Source organism: Canis aureus, chromosome 25, assembly GCF_053574225.1.
Source record: "Canis aureus isolate CA01 chromosome 25, VMU_Caureus_v.1.0, whole genome shotgun sequence".
In the NCBI taxonomy this organism is placed as follows: domain Eukaryota; kingdom Metazoa; phylum Chordata; class Mammalia; order Carnivora; family Canidae; genus Canis; species Canis aureus.
Genome location: NC_135635.1, coordinates 39622526 through 39648003, shown reverse-complemented (window position 1 = coordinate 39648003; position 25478 = coordinate 39622526).

Genomic DNA, 25478 nt, shown 5'->3' with positions numbered 1-25478 from the left:
CTCATGCCCTGCAGAGCCAGCCTGACCCAGACTCCAGCTTTGGAAGAGCTATGGAAAAATCAAGAAGTGAAGGTGCTGCCGGAAAAGGCCACAAGAAAAAGAGTACATGGTGTCCTTACAGCTGAAAAATCCAAGATTGAGGCAGAAATCAAGAACAAGATGCAGCAGAAATCACAAAGAACAGCAGAACTTCCTGACAATGAAAATCCAGCTGCCTGTGGCTGCTCCCATGACAATGGGATATACAGTGAAAATCGGTAATTACAAATGGGATCAGCAGATAAATTTGTGAAAATCTACATTACCTTAAATGGAGTTCATCACGTTCCCACTGAGAATGTGCAAGTGCATTTCACAGAGAGGTCATTTGATCTTTTGGTGAAGAATCTAAATAGGAAGGGATGCCTGGGTGGTTCAGTGGTTGAGTGTCTGCCTTGGCTCATCCTGGGGTCCTGGAATCAAGTCCCACAGCAGGCTCCTCACAAGGAGCTTGCTTCTCCCTCCACCTATGTCTCTGCCTTTCTATCTGTGTCTCTCATGAATAAATAAATAAAATAGAAAGAAAGAAAAAGAAAGAAAGAAAGAAAGAAAGAAAGAAAGAAAGAAAGAAAGAAAGAAAGAAAGAATAATCTTGCACTCTTGTGTGAAATGTAAAATAGCAAGTCTTACTTAATGATAATGCCACATTGTGTTTTTGTTTGTTCAGCTAAGAGGTAGAAAACACAAGTTATTGTTTGCCTGTAAGTTTCTGACATCAACTCTGACCAATATAAGTAAAAATAAAACCAGAATTTTTGCATAAATAAATAAATAAAAATAAAACAAAAGACATTCCTATCACTCAAGAAATTACAAGGGTTTTAGAAGCTATGTGTCAGGAACTGAGAGCAGAAACCAAATACATATTTTTTATTATGTCACAGGAATGGTAAGAGAAGACATCTTTGCTTTATTCCCAATCTTCACTCAATCTGTCACTATTAGATTTAGTGTTTTCTGCACATTATTAGGTTAAAGAAGTCCCCCTCTGTTCTTTGTTTGCTGAAAGTTTTTATCATGAACGAATATTGAATTTTGTCAAATGCTTTTTTAGCATCTATTGAGATGATCACATGGTTTTTCCTATTTTGTCTGTTAATATGATGTATTACATTGATTTTTGAATGTTGAATCAAACTTGCATTCATTTGGTCATGAAGAATTATCCTATTTAAAAACAAAAAAAAGAGGGTGATCCCTGGGTGGTTCAGCGGTTTAGCGCCTGCCTTTGGCCCAGGGCGCCGTCCTGGAATCCCAGGATCAAGTCCCAGGATCGAGTCCCGCATTGGGCTCCCGGCATGGAGCCTGCTTCTCCCTGCCTGTGTCTCTACCTCTCTCTCTCTCTCTCTATCATGAATAAATAAATAAAATCTTAAAAAAAAAAAAAAGGTTGTTTTATTTATTTGAGAGAGAGAGCACGAGCAGGGGAAGGGTCCAAGGGAGAGGGAGAAACGGACTCCCTACTGAGCAGGGAACCCAACACGGGCTCCATCCCAGGACCCTGAGATCATGACCTGAGCCAAAGTTAGATACTTAATCAACTGAGCCATGCAGGTGCCGCTCTTATCTTTTTTATGTTACTGAATTTGATTTGCTAATATTTTGTTGAGGAATTTTGCATCTATGTTCATGAAGAATATTGATATTAGTAGTTTTATGTTCCCATAACATCTTTGTCTGATTTTGGTATTATGGCAATGCTAGTTTTATAAAATTAGCTAGGAAGTGTTTCCTCTTCTATTTCCTGGAATAGACTATTTCTTCCTTAAGTGCTTGTTATAATTTATCAGGGAGTTAATCTCGGCCTGGAGTTCTATTCATTAGAAAATTTTTAACTACAAATTCAATGTCTTTCAGGTTATCTATTTTCCCTCAAGTAAGTTTTGGAAGTTTGTGTCTTTCAAGGATTCAGTTCATTAAATTTGTGGCTATAAAGCCATCCCTGGTTTTCTTTTATTACATTTGTGAGTTCAGTACGGATGATCCCTCTTTCATTGCTGTTATTGGTAATTTGTGCCCTCTCTCTCCTCTTTTTTTCCCCTTTACTCAGTCCAGTTAGTTATCATGTTTATTGATCTTTTCAGAGAACCAGTTTTTTGGTTGGATCAGTTTTTCCCCCATTTTTTTTTTTATGACATTGATTTCTACCCTAATCTTTAATTCTTTCCTTCTGTTTGCTTTTGGTTTAATTTGCTCTTTATTCTTTACGGTTAGAGTTTACGTTATTCCTTTTAGATATTTCTTCTTTTATAATATATATGTTTCATGCTATAAATTTCCCTCAAAACACAGCTTTAGCATCATTCCACAAATTTCAATATGTTGTGTTTTAATTTTCATTTTGCTCAAAGACTTCTTCTTTGACCTGTAGGTGATTCCATAGAGTGTGGTTTAGTTTCCTATTATCTGCAGACTTTCCAGATACTGTTCTGTGATTCCATTATGATTTGAGAAGATGTTTTGTATGATTTACATTATTTTAAATGTGATAAAAGTTCATTTTGTGGCACAGAATATATTCTATCTTGGCTAATGGTCCATGTGCATCTGAGAAAAATTTATATTCTGCTGCTGTGGAGCAGAGTGTTCGATAAATGTCAATTCAGTTAGGCCAAGTTGATTGATAGTGCTATTCAGGTATCTATATCCTTACAGATTTTCTGCTTATTCTAACAATTACTGAGAGAGAAGTGTTGAAATTTTCATTAAAATTGTAAATTTTTCTATTTCTCCCTTAGATCTTTTAGTTTTACTTCATATATTTTGAAGCTCTACTGTTAGGTGCATATACATTTAAGATTCTATGTCTTCTTGGAGAAATGACTGCTTCATCAATATATTATGTCCCTCTTTATCCCTGATAAAGGATATCCCTGAGCTGGTCTTATTTTGAAGTCTACTCTATGTAAAATTAATATAAACATCCCAGTTTTCTTTTGATTAGTGTTTTTATGGTAAATCTTTCTCTATTCTTTTACTTTTAACCTATTGAGCACTCTCTATTTAAAGTGAATTTGTAGGGACACCTGGGGGGCTCAGCAGTTGCGCATCTGCCTTCCGCTCAGGTCGTGATCCTGGGGTCTAGTGATTGAGTCCTGCATCGGGCTCCCTGCCAGGCGCCTGCTTCTCCCTCTGCCTGTGTCTCTGTCTCTCTTCTTTATCTCTCACGAATAAATAACTAGAATATTTTTTTTAATAAAATAAAATAAAGTGAATTTCTAGTACAGCACATAGTTGGGTCTTGCTTTCTAACCTCTTTTAAGTGATATGTTTAGAGTATCTAAAGTGATTATTCACATCTAAAGTGATTATTGATAGAGTTAGGTTAAGATATGCCATCTTGTTTGCTGTTTTTCTTTTGTTTGTTTTTGTTTTGGGGGGTTGAGTTTTTCTGTTTGCTTTATCTATTTGTTAATAAATTTGATTATATTAAAATGTAAAAATTCTGTCCACTGAAAGACAGTATAAACACAGGATACAATGGGTGAAGATATTTACAATTCATATGACTGACAAAGAATTTTAAAAAATATATATATATTTCAGTAAAAAAAAGACACATGATCTGACAGAAAAATAGGCCAAGAATAAGAACAGGCAAGTCATTAATGAAGAAAACCACCCCCCCAAAAAAAATTAAATAAATAAATAAATATAAATTAATAAAAATAAAAAGATGTCCAGCCACAGACTCTTAACTACAGAGAACAGTCATCAGTCAGGAGATGGGTGGAAAGATGTGTTAAATAGGTGATGGGGATTAAAGAATGTGTTTGTAGTGATGAGCACCAGGTGTTGTTTGAAGTATTGGCTCACTGTATTTTATACCTGAAACTAATATTATACTGTATGTTAGCTAACTGGAATTTAAATTAGAACTTAAAAAAAAAAAAAAGATGCTCAACCTCACCAGTAGCCATGAAAATACATATTAAAATAGCAAGGTACTATTTCACACATAGAGATTTTTTTTTTAAGATTTCATTTATTTCTTCATGAGAGACACAGAGAGAGAGGCAGGCTCCATGCAGGGAGCCCGATGTGGGACTCAATCCGGGGACCCCAGGATCACACCCTGGGCCTAAGGTGCTTAAGGTGCTTAACCCCTGAGCCACCTAGGCATCCCTCACACATAGAGATTTAGCAAAAATTTAAAAATCTGATGAAATCAAGAATTGGTGAGGATTTGAAGCAAGCAGCACTTTCATGCATAACTAATGGAAAAATAAATTGAAATCATTTTGAAGAGGAATTTGGCCATATCTTGCTAAGCAGAAGATATATATTCTGACATATGGTTCACATTTCACATCTAAGTATATTATCTAGAGAAACTCTTGTTCACATGTGCAAAGAAACATATAAAAGAAAGTTGACTTGGGCTTTGTTTTCTAATAGCTGAAAAAGTGAGGTGCACCTGGCTGTCTCGTCGGAAAATTGCACAACTCTTGATCTCAGGGTCGTGAGTTCAAGCACCACATTGAGTGTAGAAAGAGAGGTGTCAAAATAAAACTAGTTGCTAAAAAGATACATAGAATTTAATACCATTTATATGAAATTAAGAAATAAGCAAAATATCATATAAGTACATTGTAGAAAAATTATTAAAATGTGCAAGGAAATGATGAAACCAAATTCAAAATATTAACTTCTTCTAGGGAAAAATAATATCAAAGGGCCTTAATTTTACATGCAATGTTTCACTTTTTAAGCAGAACCATGGTTATATGTATGATTATATTATTCCTTATACTTTTTTCTTTCTTTTTTTTTTTAGAGAAAGAGAGAGAGAGCATGGTTAGGGAGGGGCAGAGGGAGAGGGAAAGAGAGAATCTTTTTTTAAAATTTAAATTCAATTAATTAACATATAATGTATTATTGGTTTTAGAGGTAGAGCTCAGTGCCCTCCTTAATGCCTATCACCCAATTACCCCATGTCCCCACTCTACATCCCCTCCAGTGACCCTCTCCAGTTTCTTTCCTATGATTAAGAGTCTCCTGGAGTGTGGGGGGGGTGGGGGGCAGACACCTGGGTGACTCAGTCAGTTAAGCGTCTGCCTTCAACTCAGGTCATGATCCCAGGGTCCTGGAATGGAACCCTGGGTCAGGCTCCCTGCTCAGGGGGAAGTCTGCTTCTCCTTCTCCTCCCTGCTCACGCTCTCTATCTCTGTGTCTCTCTCTCAAATAAATAAATAAAATCTTAAAAAAAAAATAAGAGTCTCATACAGTTTGTCTCCCTCTCTGATTCCATCTTGTCTTATTTTTTCCTCTCTTCCCCTAAGATCCAGAAAGAGGGAATCTTAACCAGGCTTCATTCTCAGTGTAGAGCTCAATATGAGGCTCCATCTCACAACCCTGAAACCAGGACCTGGAAGCCAAAATCAAGAGTCAGATACTTAACCAGCTGAGACATCCAAGCACCCCAATTACCTATGCTTTTATATGCCAGAAATATTTCATTAAAAATAAATTTTAATGAAAAATATTTCATTAAAAAATAATTTTTAAGAAAAAAATTTTTTAAGGAAACCAGTAGAGAACTTCCAGTTCCCAGTATTTACAGACTAGCTTTTTCAGTTCAGACCTCTGGCTGAAAGCAACCAAAAATAATGGATACTTTTTATAAATCATGGTAAAAGCACCACAGAGATGACAGGATCATAAGGAATTACCCAGAAGGGACAGTAAGAATCCAGACCTTGAGATAGCAAAAGCTTAAACCTCACTTCACCAAAAAGGAAATCCAAATGGCTAATCAATGCATAAAAAGGTGCTCAGTTTCTTTAGACACCAGAGAAATACAAATAAAACCACACCCACTAGATTGGCAAAAATTCAAAACTCTGAAAGTACATTGTATGAAATATTGATAAGTGTGTGGAGCAACCAGAACTCCCATATACTGTCCAAGAAGAATAAATTGGTTCAATTGCTTTTGAAATCAGTTTGGGGGGATCCCTGGCTGGCTCAGCGGTTTGGCGCCTGCCTTTGGCCCAGGGCGCGATCCTGGAGTCCCGGGATCGAGTCCCACGTCAGGCTCCTGGCATGGAGCCTGCTTCTCCCTCCTCCTGTGTCTCTGCCTCTTTCTCTCTCTCTGTCTATCACAAATAAAAATAAATAAATAAATCTTAAAAAAAAAAAAGAAATCAGTTTGGCATTATCTAGCAAAGCTGACAATAATCTGTGGCCCACCAATTCCACTCTCAGGTATATACTAAGAGAGATGCATGCATATTATTACAAAGATTCCTATACAGTGGGGTCGACAGAAGCAATGTTTTAATCCTAGTTCCAAAAACTGGCAATAAATCCAATGTCATCATCATAAACAATTCATAATCATAAACATTGTGTGTTTAGTCACACAATGGAACATTATATAGTAGTGAAAATGGATGCACTAGAGTGAAACATGGCAATAAGCATGAATGTCATAAACATCCTATTGAGAAAAAGAAGCAAGACAGAAAAGAAAACATACAGTGTGATTCCATTCATTTTTCCATTTAAAAAATTGAACTACAGGGGCGGCCCTGGTGGCTCAGCAGTTTAGCGCTGCCTTCGGCCCAGGGCCTGATCCTGGAGACCCACCCAGGATTGAGTCCCGTGTCAGGCTTCCTGCATGGAGCCTGCTTCTCCCTCTGCCTGTGTCTCTGCCTCTCTCTCTCTCTTTGTGTCTCATGAATAAATAAGTAAAATCTTTTTTAAAAATTGAACTACATTGTTTAGGGATATATACATAAGTGGTGAAATTAATGTAACTAAAAGCAAAGAAATGATCATCACCAAAGACCATGTAAGTGATTGCTCTAGGAAGGAGAAGGTTGATTATGATTGGAGAGGGGCACAGAGATGACTTCTGAGCTTTCAATGATGCTCCATCTTTTGATGTAGATGGTAATTACATAGTCATTTCACTTCGTAAGTATTCACTAAACTATACATACACATTTATGCAATTTTAGGCTGGGATGTATATTTCAAACATAAAGTAAAATAAAGGAGGATGGGGCTGGATTAAGTATGGCAAAGGATCTGAAAGATTCTATTTTGAGCATTTTGAGTGTAAGATATCTGTAAGACAATCAAATGTTAGTCCCAGATAGGTTGGAGACATAAATTTTAGAGTCCTAGATATATAGATGACAAATGAAGAATAAGAGTAGACTGCCTACAAGGTGTATGAGGGTAACAAGAGAAGGGGTCCTAGACAAGAACCTGCAGAACTCCCACATTTAATGCCAGGTAGAGGCAGAAGAGCTGGCAAAGGAGACTGAAAAAGAACAGCCAAAGAAGGAGGAAGAAACCAAGGAAAAAAATGTTTCAAAAAGAAAAGAGTGGTCAATTGTTGCTGAGGGGATAAATAAGATAGAAAAGTGTCTGCTGGATGTATTAAAGTGTAGTCATTGACCTTAGCAAAAGTAGATCCAGTAAAGAGATGGGGATGAAGGATGGATGGGAGGTAAGCACGGCTACCACATGGTAGACCTATGGAAGGCATCTTTCAAATTATGCCCCAGGAGCCACCATTTACACAGACTATAGAATAATGGTGTCCTTGGAGCTGTGCAATGCCTGCCAAGACCCTGGAGAAAAAAATGGAGCCCATGAGTAGAGTGATTTAAGAGCATTACCCTTAAGGTCCAGCAGCTGTGCTCAAACACTGGTTTCAACACTTATTAACAATTTGAAGTTGGTCAATGACTCAAACTTTTTACACACCAGGATCCAAATCTATAAAAATAATACCAATGCAATAGGACTATTGTAAGAAGTGAGTACAATAATCTACATAGAATGTTCAACACATTAATAAGCATTCAATCAATGTAAATTCTTATTTTCTGTAGTACTTAGACAAACTCTTTCAAGAAGTATGTCCATCATGGGAAGAGAAAAATGACAATAACTGCAGGGGGAGATGGAATTGAAGGGAGGTACTGTTGGGTTGGGTTGGGTTTAATTGAACTTAATTTCATTAATTAACTTTGTTTCTTAAAGCTTAGGTTTACAGAAAAATTGCACAGGAAGTACAGAGAGTGTCCATATATTCTTTCTCCCCCTCCACATACAGCTTCCCCTACTACTAACATCTTGTATTAGTGTGGTACACTTGTTACAGCTAATGATTCAAACTGATACATTGTTAATAACTAAAGTTTATAGCTTACATTAGAGTTCACTCTGTGTTGTGCTGTTCTGTGGGTTTGAGGTATAAGGTCATGTATCCATCATTAAAGTATCATACAAAGTAGTTTCACTGCCCTAAAAATCCCCTATGATTCACCTCTTCATCCCTCCCTCCCCCAAAACCACTGACAACACTTGATCTTTTTACTATCTCTATAGTTTTGCTTTTTCTAGAATGTCATGGTTGGAATCACACAATTGATAATCTTCTTAAACTGGCTTCTTTCCCTTAACAATATGCATTAAGGTTAGTCCCTGTTCTTTTGTGGCTCAGTGGCTTATTTCTCTTTTTGTAGAATATTTCATGATCTAGGTGTACCACAATTTTTAATCCACTTACCTATAGAAGAATGTCTTGGTTACCTCTAAGCTTTGGCAATAATGAATAAAGCTGCTAAAACATACATGTGCAAGTTTTTGTGGAGACCTAAGTTTTCAACTCATTTGGACAAATACTGAAGTTGACAATTGCCAGATCTTATGATAAGACTATGTTTAGCTTTGTAAGAAATTGCCAAACTGGGATCTCTGGGAGGCTCAGCGGTTTGGCGCCTATCTTTTGCCCAGGACATGATCCTGGAGTCCCGGGACCGAGTCCCACTTTGGGCTCCCTGCATGGAGCCTGCTTCTCGCTCTGCCTGTGTCTCTGCCTCTCTCTCTCTGTGTGTCTCTCATCAATAAATAAATAAAATCTTTGAAAAAAAAAAAAGAAATTGCCAAACTGTCCTCCACATTGGTTATGCCATTTTGTATTCCCATCAGCAATGAATGAGAATTCCTGTTGTTCCCTTTACTCACTGGAGATTGGTGTTTGGGATTTTAGCCATTCAAATAGGTGTGCAATAATATTTTGTTTTCATTTGCAATTCCTTAATGACATGAGATTTAGTATCTTTTAATATGCTTATTTGCCATCTGTACATCTTCTTTGGCGAGTTGTCTGTTCAGATCTTTTTGCCCATTTGGGGGTCCCATTTTTATTTTTTTAAAGATTGAGTGATTGATTGATTGATTTAACAGAGAGAGAGAGAGACAGCACAAGCAGAGGGAGCGGCAGAGAGAAAGTGGGGAGGCTCCTGGCTGAGCAAGGAGCCCAAAGTGGGGCTCCATCCCAAGATCCTAGAATCATGACCTGAGCCAAAAAGCAAGACCCCCAACAGACTGAACCACCCAGGCGCCCCTTAGGGGCCCATTCTTAAATTGAGTGGCTTATTTTCATATTGTTGAGTTTAAAGAGTTCTTTGTATATTTTTAACACAAGTTCTTTATTAGATTTGTGTCTTGCCTATGTTTTCTCAGTCTGTGGCTTATCTTTTTGTTCTTTTAACAGCATCTTTCATAGAGTAGAAGCTTTTCATTTTAATGGAGTCTAATTTACCATTTTTTTCTTTCACAAATACTACTTTTGCTATTGTATTTAAAAAGTCATTGCCAGGGGCTCCTGGGTGGCTTACTGGTTGAGCATCTGCCTGTGGCTCAGGTCATGATTCTGGGGTCCTGGAATCGAGTCCTGCATCAGGCTCCCCACAAGGAGTCTGCTTCTCCTTCTGCCTATGTCCCTGCCTCTCGCTGTATGTCTCTCATGAATGAATAAATAAATAAATATTTTTAAAAATAAAATTAAATAAAAAATAAAAAGTCATTACCAAGTTCAAGGATTCCTAAATTTTTCTCCTATATTATCTTCTAGTGGTTTTATAGTTTTGCATTTTACTTTTTTTTTTTTTTTTTTTTTTTGCATCTTACATTTAGGTCTATGATCCATTTTGAGTTAATTTTTGTGAAAAGTATAAGGTCTATTCTAGACTCTTTTTTTTTTTTTTTTTTTGTAGGTCTGGTTGTTCCAGCACCATTTGTTGAAAAGACTATCTTTTCTCCACTGACTGTCTTTGGTCTTTTCCCAAAGATCAGTTGATTATATTTCTGTGCACCTACTTCTGGGCTATTTTGTATCTATTCCTTTTGCCCATCCCATAACTATCTTGATTACTGTAGCTTTATAGTAAGCCTTGAAACAGGTAGTTTCAGTCTTCTTCCACCTTATTGTTCTCCTTCAATACTAAATTGGCTATTCTGGGTCTTTTTTTTTTTTTTTTTTTTTTTAGTAAAAAACACCCAACACAAATCACAACCATGAAATCAAGAGTCACATGCTCTTCTAACTGAGCCAGCCAGATTTTATTTATTTATTCATGAGAGACACAGAGAGAGGGAGAGAAAGGCAGAGACACAGGCAGAGGGAGAAGCAGGCTCCATGCCAGAAGCCCGACATGGGACTAGATCCTGGGAGTCCGGGATCACGCCCTGGGCCAAAGGCAGACACCAAACCACCAAGCCACCCAGGTGTCCCAAGTCTTTTTAAACTTTAGATTGGTTTGTAAATATACATAAAATAACTTGCTGGGATTTGGGTTAGATAATGTTGAATCTACAGATCAAGTTGAGAAGAACTGTTATCTTGACAATATTGAATGGAAGGTATTTTTTTAAGGTGAGGAGAAACTTGAGCATATTTAAAAGTTTTGGGGAAGGAGCCAGTAGAGAAGAGGTTGAAACCTCAAAACGGAGGGAATCATCAATATATGATTTTTGAGCAGGCTGCAAAAAGTGGGGTTCGGGGTGCATATGGAGGAAATGATAGGAGGAGGGACCTATGTCCATTGTAAAGGAGGACAGGGAGTGAGGATATGCGTAAATGCAGGTGTGTATGTATATTTGGTAGTGTTTAGTTTTTTGGTAAAGATGGATGCTAAGTCAGCTGTTGAGAGCAAGAGGATGAGGTAGGAGTTGGAAGTTTGAATGGAGGAAGTGCGAGTAGTCATTGCATGGAGGGAAAGAGCATGATAGCCAGAAGGATGGAGCTGGATCACCAGCAGGTAGTGTTGAGAGCTCAGTTGGTGACCATAAACTTGAAGTACCCATATATGCTGACATGTGAGACTGCTCAGTGGTACTCAGAGACCCAGTCGTATGCATAGAGAAGGAAATAGTTCAGTCCATCTAGGGCTAGAGTGTTTCTGCAAAAGTGTGATTAAAGCTCAGAGAGACAAAGGATTTTATAAAATCCACAAAAGAGTGACAGAAGTAATGGTGGACTATTGGATCTAAGATGGACAGGGAAGTGAAAATGGAAGGAGCAAATGCCTGAAAATCAAGTGGAGAGGCAGTGGACTGGTTGTCCTGAATGTAGACCAGGCGCTGTGGGAGTAGTTGAGCAAGAATTGGAGGTTATGGTCAAAGAGTTTCCTTCTCTGCAAAGTGGGGGAAATAAGAGTTGTAGTGACAATTAAATGTGACAGAATCAGGATCTCTGGGTGGCTCAGCAGTTTGGCACCTGTCTTCAGCCCAGGGCTTGATCCTGGAGTCCTGGGATCGGGTCCCACGTCGGGCTCCTTGTGTGGAGCCTACTTCTCCCTCTGCCTCTCTGTGTCTCTCATGAATAAATAAATTTTTTTAAAAATAATAATAATAAATAAAATAAATGTGACAGAATGTGTGCTTTCTAAACACTTAAACACTACACCGATGTTTGTTTGTTCTTATGCTAGATGATAAACTTGAAGATAGGAACCATGTCTCAGACATTTCTCTTGCTAGTGTAGTGCCTAATGTCAAATACATGCTTAATGAACCTATGAGTGTTAGAAGGATGAGCAAGTGAGCTGAGTTTCCTTTAAGATTTAGGCCCTGCCAGAATTTTGGACTTTCTAGTCCAGAAAACAGCTGGTCCTTCAATATTCTTGTACACAGACTAGTCAAAGTCTAACACTGAGGTTAAAAGATCACACTGTTCTGATAACGGCAAAGTAGCTGGTATTGAAATACAGTAGTCTCCTCTTATCTGAGGTTTCACTTTCTGTGGTTTCAGTTACCTCTGCTCAACCACAGACCAGAAACAGATGATCCTTCATCTGACATATCCTCAGAAGGTAGCCTAACGCTGTATCACAATGCCAACATCATTCACTTCACCTCATCTCATCACAGAGGCATTTTATCATCTTACACTATCACAAGGAGAGTGAGAAGAATACAAGATGTGTTGTGTTGTGTGTGTGTGTGTACATGTGAAAGAGACTACAGTCATATAACTTTCATTATAATATGTTGTCGTTACATTTGTTCTATTTTATTATTGTTATTAACCTCTGTGCTTAATTCATAAATTAAACTTTATCATAGCTATGTACATGTAGGAAAAAGCAAAGCATATATAGGTTTAATACTATCTGTGCTTTCATATATCCCCCACAGATAAGGGGGGGCTACTGTATATATTTATAAACTCTGAATAAAATATAAAAAATAATTGTTTGAAGACATTGGAGAGTGACCAAAAGGGTACAAACTGGAAGATAGTTAGTGATTTTAAAAAGGACAATATGCTGAGTGGGCTCTATATTTATCTGGCTTTTACAGGTTTTCATGATGTGCATGGTGGGGGGAGGAGGGTGGATAGAGCTCAAGAAGAAACTGGCACTCTTATTAATGTGTCCACAGCAACAAGAAGAAAATACAACATGGGTAAAGCAAGAAAATATTATGCTAAGTCAAAGAAGTTAGTCTCATAGAGGACTTTATATTGTAAGATTTCATCTATATGAAATGTTGAGAATAAGCAAATCCATAGAAACAGGAAGGAGAGGGACACCTGGGTGGCTCAGTCAATTAAGCATCTGCCTCTAGCTCTGATCATGATCCCAGGGTTCTAAGATTGAGCCCGCCATCAGGCTCCCTGCTCCTCCCCCTGCTGCTTAAATGCTCTCTCACTCGTTCTCTGTCAAATAAATAAATAAATTCTTTAAAAGAAAGAAAGAGGAAGTAGCTTAGCTATTGCTTAGGGCTGGAAGGGTTTGCGGGAAAATGAGGGATGATGGCTCAGGAGTATGGGCATTCTTTTGGGGGTAATAATGGAAATGTTCTAAAATTGACTGTAGTGGGGATCCCTGGGTAGCTCAGTGGTTTGGCGCCTGCCTTCAGCCCAGGGCATGATCCTGGAGTCCCGGGATCGAGTCCTATCGGGCTCCCCGCATGGAGCCTGCTTTTCCCTCTGCCTGTGTCTCTGCCTCTCTCTCTCTCTCTCTCTCTCTCTCTGTCTCTCATGAATAAATGAATAAAATCTTTAAAAACTAAACAATTTTTTAAATTTAAATAAAATAAAATTGACTGTAGCAATGGGTGCATATTCCTCAAGAATGACAAGAGGGGTGCCTGGGTGGCTCAGTCAGTTAAACGTCCAGCTCTTGGTTTGGGCTCAGGTACTGATCTCATGGTGCTGAGATTGAATCCTGTATCAGGTTCCATGCTCAGTGCAGAGTCTGCTTGAGATTCTCTCTCTCCTTCTGCCCTTCCCACTTGTGCTGTCTCTGAAATAAGTAAATAAGTCTTTTTTAAAAAATATATGGGTATAGTCATACAATGGGATATTATTTGGCAATGAAAAGGAATGAAGTACTAATAGATGGTATAACACAGATAAATCCCAGAAGCATTACATTAAGTGAATGAAGCCAATCACAAAGGACCACATATCATATGATTCTATTTATACGAAATGTGCACAGTAGGCAAATCCATAAAGTAATTAGTGGTTGCCTAGACCTGCGTTAATGGGGGAAATAGGGAGTGACTGCTAATGGCCACATGGTTTCTTTTGGGGGATGATGAAAATGCTCTAAAATTGTAGGCATGGCTGCACAACTCTGTGAATATGCTAAACACCATCAACTTGCACACTTCAAATAGGTGAACTGTATGATATGTGAATTATATCACCAAAAGGGTTAAAAAAAAAAAAGGCTGAGCAAATCACACATCACATCAACTGCAGACAAGGGAGGACCCATAGTTCAGAGCCTGCAGAAGAGTTGGGTTGACTTCTTCTGCAGAATGGGGGGTTGACTAGGGTAGGAGGCCTGCTAATGCCTCTCCCAAAGGGGGTACTACAGAGCAGAAGCAGCACCATGGTACTCAACCCCAAGGGTTGGCAATAGCCATATTAATATCCCAGAGCCCTGAATGTGTCCAACTTGAGAGTCACCCCAAATCAGTGTATCAGCACCATTCTGGTAGCAGGGATCCATACAGGACCATGTCTGGTCTAACGGCACCTTGCCCAGATGGCACTGCCAGGCTCACTGGTCCAAGGCATTGCAGCAGAACTTAAAATTCTTGAGAAAGGCACTCCAAAGCACAAGGCCCCCTAAGTACTGTGGGACCCTGGACAGTCTTGTTTCTGTCTAAGGGCAGTACTGCAAAACTTAAACTCAACCATATTATAAGTGCATTAAATGTAAATCAATTAAACACTCCATGTAAAAGATTATCAGACTGGATTTTAAAAACTAATCCCAAATTATATCCTTTTTATAAGAGACACACTCAAAATAGACACAGACTGGTTGACAATAAAGGATGGAAAAAAATATATACCATGCACACACTGAAGGTAAGAAAGCCAGTCTCAATATAAGTATTACAGAGATTTTTTCAAACTAATTTCATAACTATAAAAAAGTCAATTCACTAAAAAGAATTAAGTATGAATACTTAAGAATTAATAAAACTAAATGTGTATACATCTTAAAACAGAACTTCAAAATAAATGAAACAAAAATATTACAGGAAGAAGTAGACAATCCTAGTTGAAGATTTAAAAATTCTTCTCTCAGTAACTGATAGACTGTGTAGACAAAAAAATCAGGAAAGATGTAGGAGATTTGAACACTAGCAACCAACCTGACCTAACTTAAATTCATCACACACTCCACCCAATAACAAAAGACTATGCATTCTTCTTCTTCTTCTTCTTCTTTTTTCTGTTTTGGAAAGATTTTATTTATTCATTTGAGAGACAGAGAGAGAGAGAGTGAGAGAGAGTGAGTGGGGTGAGGGGCAGAGAGAGAAGCAGATGCCCCGCTGAGCAGGGAGCCCGAAATGGGGCCCAATCCCAGGACCCTGCAACCATGACCTGAGCCAAAGGCAGATGCTTAACTGACTGAGTCACCCAGGTGTCCCTGCATTCTTTTCAAGTACACATGCAACTTTCACTAAAATATACCACAGGCTTGTCTTTAAGCAAATCTCAACCATTTTAAAAGATTATCTTTTGGGGTACCTGGGTTATCAACTTGTAATTTCAGCTTTGGTCATGATCTCATGGGTTGTGAGATTGAGCAGGGAGTCTGCTTGAGATTATCTCTCTCCCCCTCCGTCTCCCCCTCCTCCCCCACCTCATTCTCTCTCCCTCTAAAATAAATGAAAATAAGAGATTGTTATCCAACTTTAACAGAATAAAATTAGAAATAATAATATCAAAAAAATCCCCTAATAATTGAAAAGCGAAACACTTCTAAATAATCCAAAGGTATTTATGAGATACCATTATACACCCAGCGGTGTATACAGAATTGTGGGTGGGGTTTTTTGTTTTGTTTTTGATGAGGTTTTATCATTCACATATTTACTCCGTAATCAAAAGAAATCATAATTTAAAGCCATACATTTTTTAAAGGCAAACGAGAATTTGTATCACTGCTACATTAATAAAACACAAGGCTAATAACACAGCCTGGCTAAAATTTTAAAAGCTGACAACCACAAATACTAGCAAGTAGGTAGAAGAACTGGAATGTTCATGAAATTGCTAACGCAAGTCTGAAATGTTACAACTACTTTGGAAAACTCTTTTGGAGTTTCTTAGAAGGCTAAATATACACCTACCCTATGACCAAAAAATTCCACTACTAAGTATTTATTTAAGAAAAATAATAACATATATCCAAAACACTTGTATAAGAATGTTCACAGGAGCTTTGACACTATTAGCCAAAAACTGGAAACAACACACATTTCCACCAAGAAGTGAGTGCATAAAAAAAAAAAAAAAAAAGAAGTGAGTGCATAAACAAATTGTCATATATTCACATGATGGAATACACTCAACAGTAAAAGGATATTATGGGTACAGGAGCAACACAGATGAATCTCAGAATCATTCCATTGGGCAAAAAAGTTAGATAAAAACAATGATTCCATTTACATGAAATTCTAGAACAGGCGGAACTAATCTGTGATGATAAAAATTAGAACAATCATTGTATTTGGTGGAGTGGGGGAGACACATTGGAAATGGGCACACAGGAACCTCCTAGGGTAATGGCAATATTCCATAACTTGATTAGAATGGTGTAACACGTGCATACGCAATTGCCAAGATTTATCAAACTGTACATTTAATATCTGTTTTATTACACATACATTACACTTCAAAACAAATGTCACTACTTGCTACTTCTTTAAAACAAAACAAAACAAAAAAAAGCTCTTTTCAAATACCCCTGCATCCTGCCACATTGCACATCTTCTCAGAAAATGCTATCAGAGACAAAGAATGTACATTTATCATTGGGGCATCATGAGTTAGGGATCTTACAAATTAATTAGCCAGAAGTAGTTGGATTTAGCTGGCATAGGCTAAGATGCCATGGGTAGTCCAATACCTCCTAGTGGGAGACCATTTTTGAAGAGGAAGATAGTCCAGAGAGCACCAAACTGCTGCAAACTTGGGAAGCAGCGATAAGACTGAATAAGGTCTGGGGTGCCTGGGTGGCTCAGTGGGTTAAATGTCTGCCTTCAGCTCAGGTCATGATCTCAGGGTCCTGGGATCGAGCCTTGCATCAGGCTCCCTGTTCAGCAGGGAGTCTGCTTCTGCCTCTCCCTCTGCTTCCCAACACCCATGTTGATTCTCATTCTCTCTCTTTCTCAAATAAATAAATAAAATCTTAAAAATAAAATAAGAAAAGATTGGATAAGGTCTGGCTTTGGAAAGAGAACCTGGGTAAGAGCTTGGAGAGAGGTGATACAAAGGGTCAAGGAGGATCTGTTTTGGTGGGCAAGACCTCCACGGGGGTAGACTCAAGAAAGGGGGAGCAGGATTCTTAGTTGGTATGGGTTCAGATGGAATATGGACAAAGGCAAACATGACTGGGCCTTCATGGCAATCATAGGCCTAGGGAGGCTCTCTGAGTAGTGTTCAGCTTCTGCAGCCTCCATTCATGCCTTGGCCCTCACCTGACACTTGCAGTTCCAACCCAGCACCCTGGCACTGAACCCAACATCACCAAGGCCAGAAGCTGGCCTGAGAACAGAGTCTCTACTTCATTTTCTAATCTCTGACTCTGCCTCCCACCCAAAACTTGCTACTGAGGCAAAGCCTCTTACTTGGACTGTGTCCTGAAAACCAAAATCACAGCCCCAGTCCTTCTTCCAAGGCCTGACCCTGGACCAGAGCCAGTAGCCAGTAGCCAGTAGTGATAGTTGTGGTTTGGGATAGTACTGTTGTTATAATAGACCTAGTAATTAGAGTAGCAGTGATTATTAATGCTGTCATTGTTATTATGGTAGCATTAGTAGCTAACATTTAATGATGCTTAACTATATGCCAACTTCTGTGCTGTTTAAATGTTTTATCTTATTTAATCCTAACAGATGCCCCCATCTTACACCAGGGAGGAGATAGAAACTGTAAAATACTCTACCGTAACTTTATTTGTTGTTGCATAAGTAAGACCTATTCATTATAGGAAAAAATTGGAAGATTCAGGTTAGCAAAAAATTTATAAAATAGAAGTCAACCAGCATCACATTTTTCTGTTAATCACTACTAGGGCACCTGGGTAGCTCAGTGGTTAAGCATCTGCCTTTGGCTCAGGTTGTGATCCTGGGGGTCCTGGGATCTAGTGCTGCATCAGGCTCCCTGCAGAGAGCCTGCTTCTCCCTCTGCCTGTCTCTCCCTCTCTCTGTGTGTCTCTCATGAATTAAAAAAAAAAAAAAAGTTAATCACTACCATACCCTACCAGATATAAATTCTTTAATATCTTTATAAAGACAGTATTATGCAGTATGTAGCTTAATCTGCTCATTTCATTCAATAATGAACTGACCTTTCCCCCTATTAATAAATATACATTTAAAACATATTATGGCTCAGTGGTTGAGTATCTGCCTTTGGCCCAGGTTGTGATCCTGGGATCCTGGGATCAAGTCTCACATCAGGCTCCCCATGGGGAGCCTGCTTCTCCTTCTGCTTGTGTCTCTGCCTCTCTCTCTCTGTGTCTCTCATGAATAAATAAATGAAATCTTTTTAAAAAAACATTATTTTAGGGGGGCACCTGGGTGGCACATTCAGTTGAGAGTCCGACTCTTGATTTGGGCTCAGATCATGATCTCAGGGAGCTGGGATCAAGCAAGCCCCCCATCGGGCTCTGTGCTCAGTGTAGAGTTTGTTTGAGATTCTCTTTTCCTTCTGCCCCTCCCTCCCACGCTCTCTCTGTCTCTGTCTCTCTCTAAAATAAATGAATAAAATCTTTTTTAAAAATGAAACATCTTTTTAATGCCTACCTTATATTCCATCATTTTTAATACACTAACCCAATCTCTTATTGTTGGACATTTAGATTATTTCCCTTTTTTTTGGTCAATGTTTAATGTTTTGCATTGCTTTGTTTTTATGTTACTTCCTTTTGTTTTTAATGTTTAATGTTTTAATTTTTTAATGTTTTAATGTTACAAAATATTTTTCACAGACCATCCTTATAGTTTTGAAAGTATCTTCAGTTATTTCCTTAGGATTGGTTCTTAGAACTGGAGCTGTTGAGTTAGAGTGTGGGCATTTTTAAGGCTTTGGAGTCAGACAGCTTTGACCTTGAATTCTGTTCACTGGCCTGCCCCTTGGTCTGTGGCAAAGCACTCCTGGGTGCTGAACTTATGCCCTGTGCTCCTTCTCCTCCTGTTTGCTCCTAATCACATTTTGCTGTTCTTATTCTCCATCTGTAGGTCTTGTGTTCTTCCCTGATTGCAAACCCTGACACCAAGGCCTGTGCATATTCCTGTGTGCTGCCCAGCACCCAGCACAGAGCTCAGTGTCTACCCAGACACAGTTCAGTGTTGTAGAAAGATCAGTGGTCTGGAAGGAAGGCACTCAGGTCCCATTCCCAGCATGACCACTACTAGCTATGGTGAGGGACAAAGCCCTTGAGTACCTTGATACTCACCTGTTGGGACTCATCACCTCTCATCTATACTTTTACACTAGTAATTCTGAACTAATGCTTCTCAGAGCTGATAGTTCTCAGAACATACCTTGTTCTCCTATATGTCCGTGCCTTTGCCCACATCTTAGGACTGGAGACCCATATTGTGCCTCTGTGCAAAATAGGAAAAGGCACCTCTTCCTCACAGTGGAGTACAGGCTAGATTTTAGGCCCCACTCATCCCTTGGTCTGGTGCCATATTGCATTGACCAATCTGGTTACTATGTCTGAAGCCTGTAACAAACACAGCTAGCCTACCTAGCAACCCCCCATTCATCCATCAAGTTGCAAGCTCAAGCGCTACCTCCTCTGTAAAGTCATCTTACTCTTAGCAGATATAATTGATTTGGGTGTTTTTTTGTTTTGTTTTGTTTTTGTTAAGCTTCCTCTGTTTTTTTTTAATAGCCTCTATTAAAATAATTAACTTAAATAATTATGGCCATTTGTCTATATACTTCTCTATCTCATTAGATTATTCTCAGCGTTTTCCTCTTTTATTCCTCCTACAAAGCCCAGTCCCTGACACATAAGAAATGACTGGTAAGCTTGAATGACGAATAAATGAAAGAGTGACATTTTACCTCTCTGGTCCTGGTGTTGCTTGTCTGAGAAAAAAAGGAATCAAAATAACAGATGCCAGAAGTTCCTACCAACTCTAAACTTCTCTTTACCAATATACATTAAGTAAATATCTGTTGAGCAAATGAATAGCACCAAACCAAAAGAAAATGGCTTTAAGGATGAATTTAAAGAATCATGGATGAATATGTTTTAGTTTTATTCTAGAATCAGGCCACTGTGAGTTTTTTTTTTTTTTAAGATTTTATTTACTTACTCATGAGAGACACACAGAGAGAGAGGCAGAGACATGGGCAGAGGGAGAAGTAGGCTCCATACAGGGAGCCCAATGTGGGACTCGATCCAGTGTCTCCTGGATCACGCCCTGGGCTGAAGGCAGGCGCTAAACCGCTGAGCCACCTGGGCTGCCCCACTGTGAGTTTTTGAATGTCTTAAATATTTTGCCTTGCCTCCAGAAGACTTTCAGAGACTTTCAGACGTCTGAAATAGAGTTAAGACTTGTTTTAGGAAACCCTTCTAGAGAGTGGCTTGCCTTCCGCTCATTATGTGAGTCATTTATTTTTGTTATTTCTCTTTCTCAGATACTTTCACAAAAGGAACGTCTGCTTCTCAACACAAGGAAGCTCCTTGTACATCTTGAGGCTAGTGATGTTACTTCTCTCATGAGAAGAAGTTTTACCATGTCCTTTCTCCATCTCTAGATGTCTTGTCCTTATGCGGACATTGTCAATCTCCACAGAATGATAGCAAATCTATTTGAAGGCATCAAGCCTCCAAAACACTGACAGAATTAGCAATCTAGAATAGAGGTTTTTACAAACTATAGGCATCCCTGGATCCCTGAAGAGTTCATTAGCTCCCCAAAATCCTACTCGCATATGCTTGTACATTTTCTAAAGGAAAATCCACATCTTTCTTTGGGTCCTCAGAGGAGCCCCTTGACCCCAAAAGAGCTAAGTAAAAGCCATGGTCTACAGCCTGGGCTAAAATAGGCTGGAAAGTACAGGGGCTTCTAAGATCAGATAATGTTCTGGCACATTCTTCGGAGTTATATTAAAGACAAAATCCTCAACAGCTACAGACTGGAATCTTTGGTACTAAGTCCCTCCCTTCATATCAGTTGACTTCATTTGGTGGCTTCCCCAAACCTCTAGGATTCACTGAAGCCCAGCCTGCTCTGCAGACACAGGAAAGCTTTGGGGAGATATTGGATGACTGGCACCTGTGTCCTTATGTTGTAATAGTAACGGCCTTGGAGACAGAAGATTGGGTTCCTTCCTGTGAGGGCATGGGACTCTCAGAAGACCAGAATCACTGTTCCACCACAAGGTGGCACCCAAAGCCCAGACAGATGGGACAACAATCATCCTGCATTTGCTCAAATTTGACTGTGGTACTCAAGAGCAGAGTTTCTCAGGCACCAAGCCAAAGCTTGAGCTCTTGTTATACAATCGGTCCACAAAGCCTTTTACCCACACCCAGTATCCCACAAGGGGCCTCATTGCTCTTTTTCAAAAGTTTGTGTGTGGTTCTTGCTGGCTTCAGTCCTTTTCCTAGAGGTGACCCTGAACCCTACATTCCTCCCTGGGGTCTACCATGGATGTGTAATATAGATGATGAAGATCCTGATCCTGGGTGTACACAGTGCACATGCTTCTATCTCCATGCCCTGGAGGACTCCTGAGGCTTTGCAGGGTCCTAATCCAGTGCTCAGAATAGGCCTTAATGTGATTTCCAGGTTGTGAGCACAGCCTTGTAAGGAATGCAGGTAGGATGTCATTAAAACATCTCCACAGTTGTGATCCACTCGGACAAGAATAAGGAAAGGAGTAATATTTATTCAGGCCAAAGTGAAGAGTCACCAAGAGTAGCTTCAGCTTGAAGGGGGATCCCAGACTGCCATATACTCCAGTGAAGATACAACTTGGATACAGAAAGCAGGATGCAAATCTAAATCCATCAGAAGACTATGAACTTAAAAAAAAAAAAAAAAAAAAGAAGACTATGAACTTAGAGGAAATCAAAATATCAAATTTATAAATGGAGTTTAAAACATTTACTTCGTGTACTCAGTCAAGGAGACTGACCTAGATGTTTGTGGGCACCAGGTCTGGCATCCTAACCACAAATTTCTGGCAAATAGACAACTTTAACCTTCTTGAGATACTAATCACAGATCATGGTCATACATTGTACAGATGAGATAGGAAAACTGCTCCCTTAAGTGGAGATATGTCCTTTGAACTCCAAGAAGGTTTGGAATGAACATGGTGGCTTTGTACAACATCAGCTTAGCGAAGATGAAGCCACATTTTTCTAATGGTTCGAGGTTAGGGTTGGCCACAAGAGATTGGGAAGGTGGAAAGGCAGAATCAAAGCAGCAGCCATGGGCAGCCCCGGTGGCCCAGGGGTTTAGCGCCGCATTCAGCCCGGGGGTGTGATCCTGGAGACCCGGGATTGAGTCCTGCGTTGGGCTCCCTGCATAGGGCCTGTTCTCCCTCTGCCTGTGTCTCTGCCTCTCTCTCTCTCTCTCTCTCTCTGTCGTGAATAAATAAATATTAAACAACAAACAAAGCAGCAGCCATGATGCTGTAAAGGTCAGCTTGGGGTGCTAGGATGGCTGCAGCTCTACACATCATTGCAGCTCTGCTGGTTCACTTTGTGGGCATGGGGAGCAGCCAGTCCTGCAGGGCCTCCAGGTCCTGTCAGATCTCTTCCTTCAGACTCTAACTCCTGGCCAGGCATCACCAGGTCCCTCTGCAGACAGCCCAGATCATCAAGGTTGGGGGTAATGAAGGACAGATAGATTCCACTTCATCCTTACTGTCCTCACTTCACATCCAGCATGGCTTCCCCACTGACCTATGCTGATCTCAGGCCTACCACAGATGCAGAGGCAACAGACCTCCATAGACCCCTTCACCAGTTCCTTATTCCATATCACTCGTAGTGGTTTTTCTTCTCTAGTTAGACTAAACCAAAAGTGATGGAGCAAATCAAACTCATGCTAAGTTGTAAATAAGTTAATCATTGGGAAAAATCTGTGTAATTTTGGTATTTAAAGCTTTTGTAGTGCTTAAAAGAATTTAACATAGTAGAATAATAAGATTAGCTTCATTGTTCTATTAAAAAATGTATAATTGATATGTGGAATCCAAAAAAACAAAACAAAACTCTGGTTCTTTGTTACAGAGAATGGATTGGTGGTTGCCAGAGGGAAGGGGGTTCGGGGGACGGCAAAATAAGTGAAGGGGATCAAGAAGTACAAACTTTCAGCTTTAAAATAAGTCATGGGGATGTGATATACAGCATAAGAAATACAGCAATAATACTGTATTAATTTTGTATGGTGACAAATGGTAACTCGATTCCACTGTTTATACAAAGGCTGAATACTATGTTGTACACCTGAAACTAATAATATTATATGTCAGTTATACTTCAATATAAATAAATAAAATAATTATATGGAAAAATCAGAGGAGAAAATATAATTTGTAAGTGATAACAATAAAATTTTTAAATAAAAAATGTGTAACTGATTTTCAGTTAGTAATTCTAAATTGAAGCATGTAAAAGGTGTTGATAGAAAACAATTATAATGTGTGAGGGAACTTATAATTCACTATATCTAAACATTGATAAGTCTTCCAAAAATATTTAAGCATTTAAGGAAGTTTTTCCTTGTTAGGGTCAATAAGTTTGTCCAGTCATGCATCTAAGTACTCAAAAAGAAAATCAAATATTTGATATTTAGATATACAATTTAAAATATTTAAAAGGATTCAGTGGGCTATAGTTGTAAGTGGAATTGATTGTTATTGGAATTTAGATTGTTAAACTCAAGTTAATCAAATGTTAATTTTAAAAAGTGAAGATATTGGGGGGACTCGGGGAAGATGGCAGAGTAGGAAGCACCAGGAATCTGATTCCTCTCCTACACAACAACACCACTGGGAGAATTAGTCTGATATAACCGTTTTAGAGTCTGTTGAAGGCCTAGAACTTCCAGGGAGAGATTGGGATGGTAAATTATGATGAATTTTGCTTGATTTCAGCTATTATTACAGTAGCAATCACCCATTCCCTATCGTTAGGCACATGTCAGACAGCTGTGCTCATGTTCCTGGAGAAGCTTGCACACAGCCTGGGAGAGCCAGGCTGGGCAGAAAGGATACTGTCTTCTAAATATCAGCAATCTATGCTCTGATGGCTGATTGCTGCTTCTGATCACAGAGGTACAGATAAAGAGGCAGGAGGCTATTGTTTTTGCACCTCCCCCAGTTGTTGCTGGGTCCACCCTCTGTGGCTGAAATGATTTTGAGGGCCAGTGTCTTTTCCCCCCTCTTTATTTTTTACTTTTTCCCCTTTCAGGAGTGAGACACTAAGAAATAGGACATTCAAAAACAACTGCATATATGGGGAAAACTAGAAAGTGACAATGTATGCCCAGGGAAACACCCAAAAAAGACCTGAGAAGACTTTAAGTTTATACTTCAGGCTGATATTCAGTTCAGAGAGAGCTAGCAACAATCAAAAAACAAAAACAATAACAACAATAAAACAGATCTTGAGGAAGGGGGAGAATCTGATTTCCAGAATTACCACATTATTAGATTCAAATGTCCAGTGTTCAACAACAACAACAAAAAATCACAAGGCATATAAAGGCACAGGAAAGTATAGCTCATTCAAATAAAAAAAAAAAAAAAAAAACAAAGAAATCAACAGAAACTATCCATGAAAAAACCTAATGGCAGATATACTAGACAAAGACTTTAAAACAAATGTCTTTTAAAATGCTTAAAGAGGGATCTCTGGGTGGCGCAGCGGTTTGGCGCCTGCCTTTGGCCCAGGGCGCGATCCTGGAGACCCGGGATCGAATCCCACGTCGGGCTCCCGGTGCATGAAGCCTGCTTCTCCCTCTGCCTCTCTCTCTCTCTCTCTGTGTGTGTGACTATCATAAATTTAAAAAATAATAATAATAAATAAAATAAAATAAAATGCTTAAAGAACTAAAGATGTGGAGAAAGTCAAGAAAATACAGTGTTGAATAAAATGGAAATCTGTGTTTCTGTGTTATTTAAACTGCTACAGGTTCAAACTAAAGTGTTATGACTTTGGGATGTTAAATGTAAACACCATTATTTCACTACAATATTTCATTATTTCACTACAAAAAATCAACTAAGCACAAAAGAAGAAATGCAGGAAATGAGGGACAAAAAGCTATAAGGCATATGGAACATATAGCACAATGACCAAAGTACACCCTCTTATCAGTAATTATTTTAAAAGTAAATGGATTAAAGTCTCTAATCAAAAAACAGATTGGTGGGCAGCTCCGGTGGCTCAGCAGTTTAGCGCCGCCTTCAGTCCGGGTCTCTGGTATCCAGTCCCGGCCAGGCTCCCTGCATGGAGCCTGCTTCTCCCTCTGCCTGTCTCTGCCTCTCTCTCTCTCTCTCTCAATCTCTCAATCTCTCTCTCTCTCATGAATAAATAAATAAATAATATTTAAAAAAACAGATTGGTAGAATGACTAAAAACACATGATCCAACTATATGCTGTGTATAACA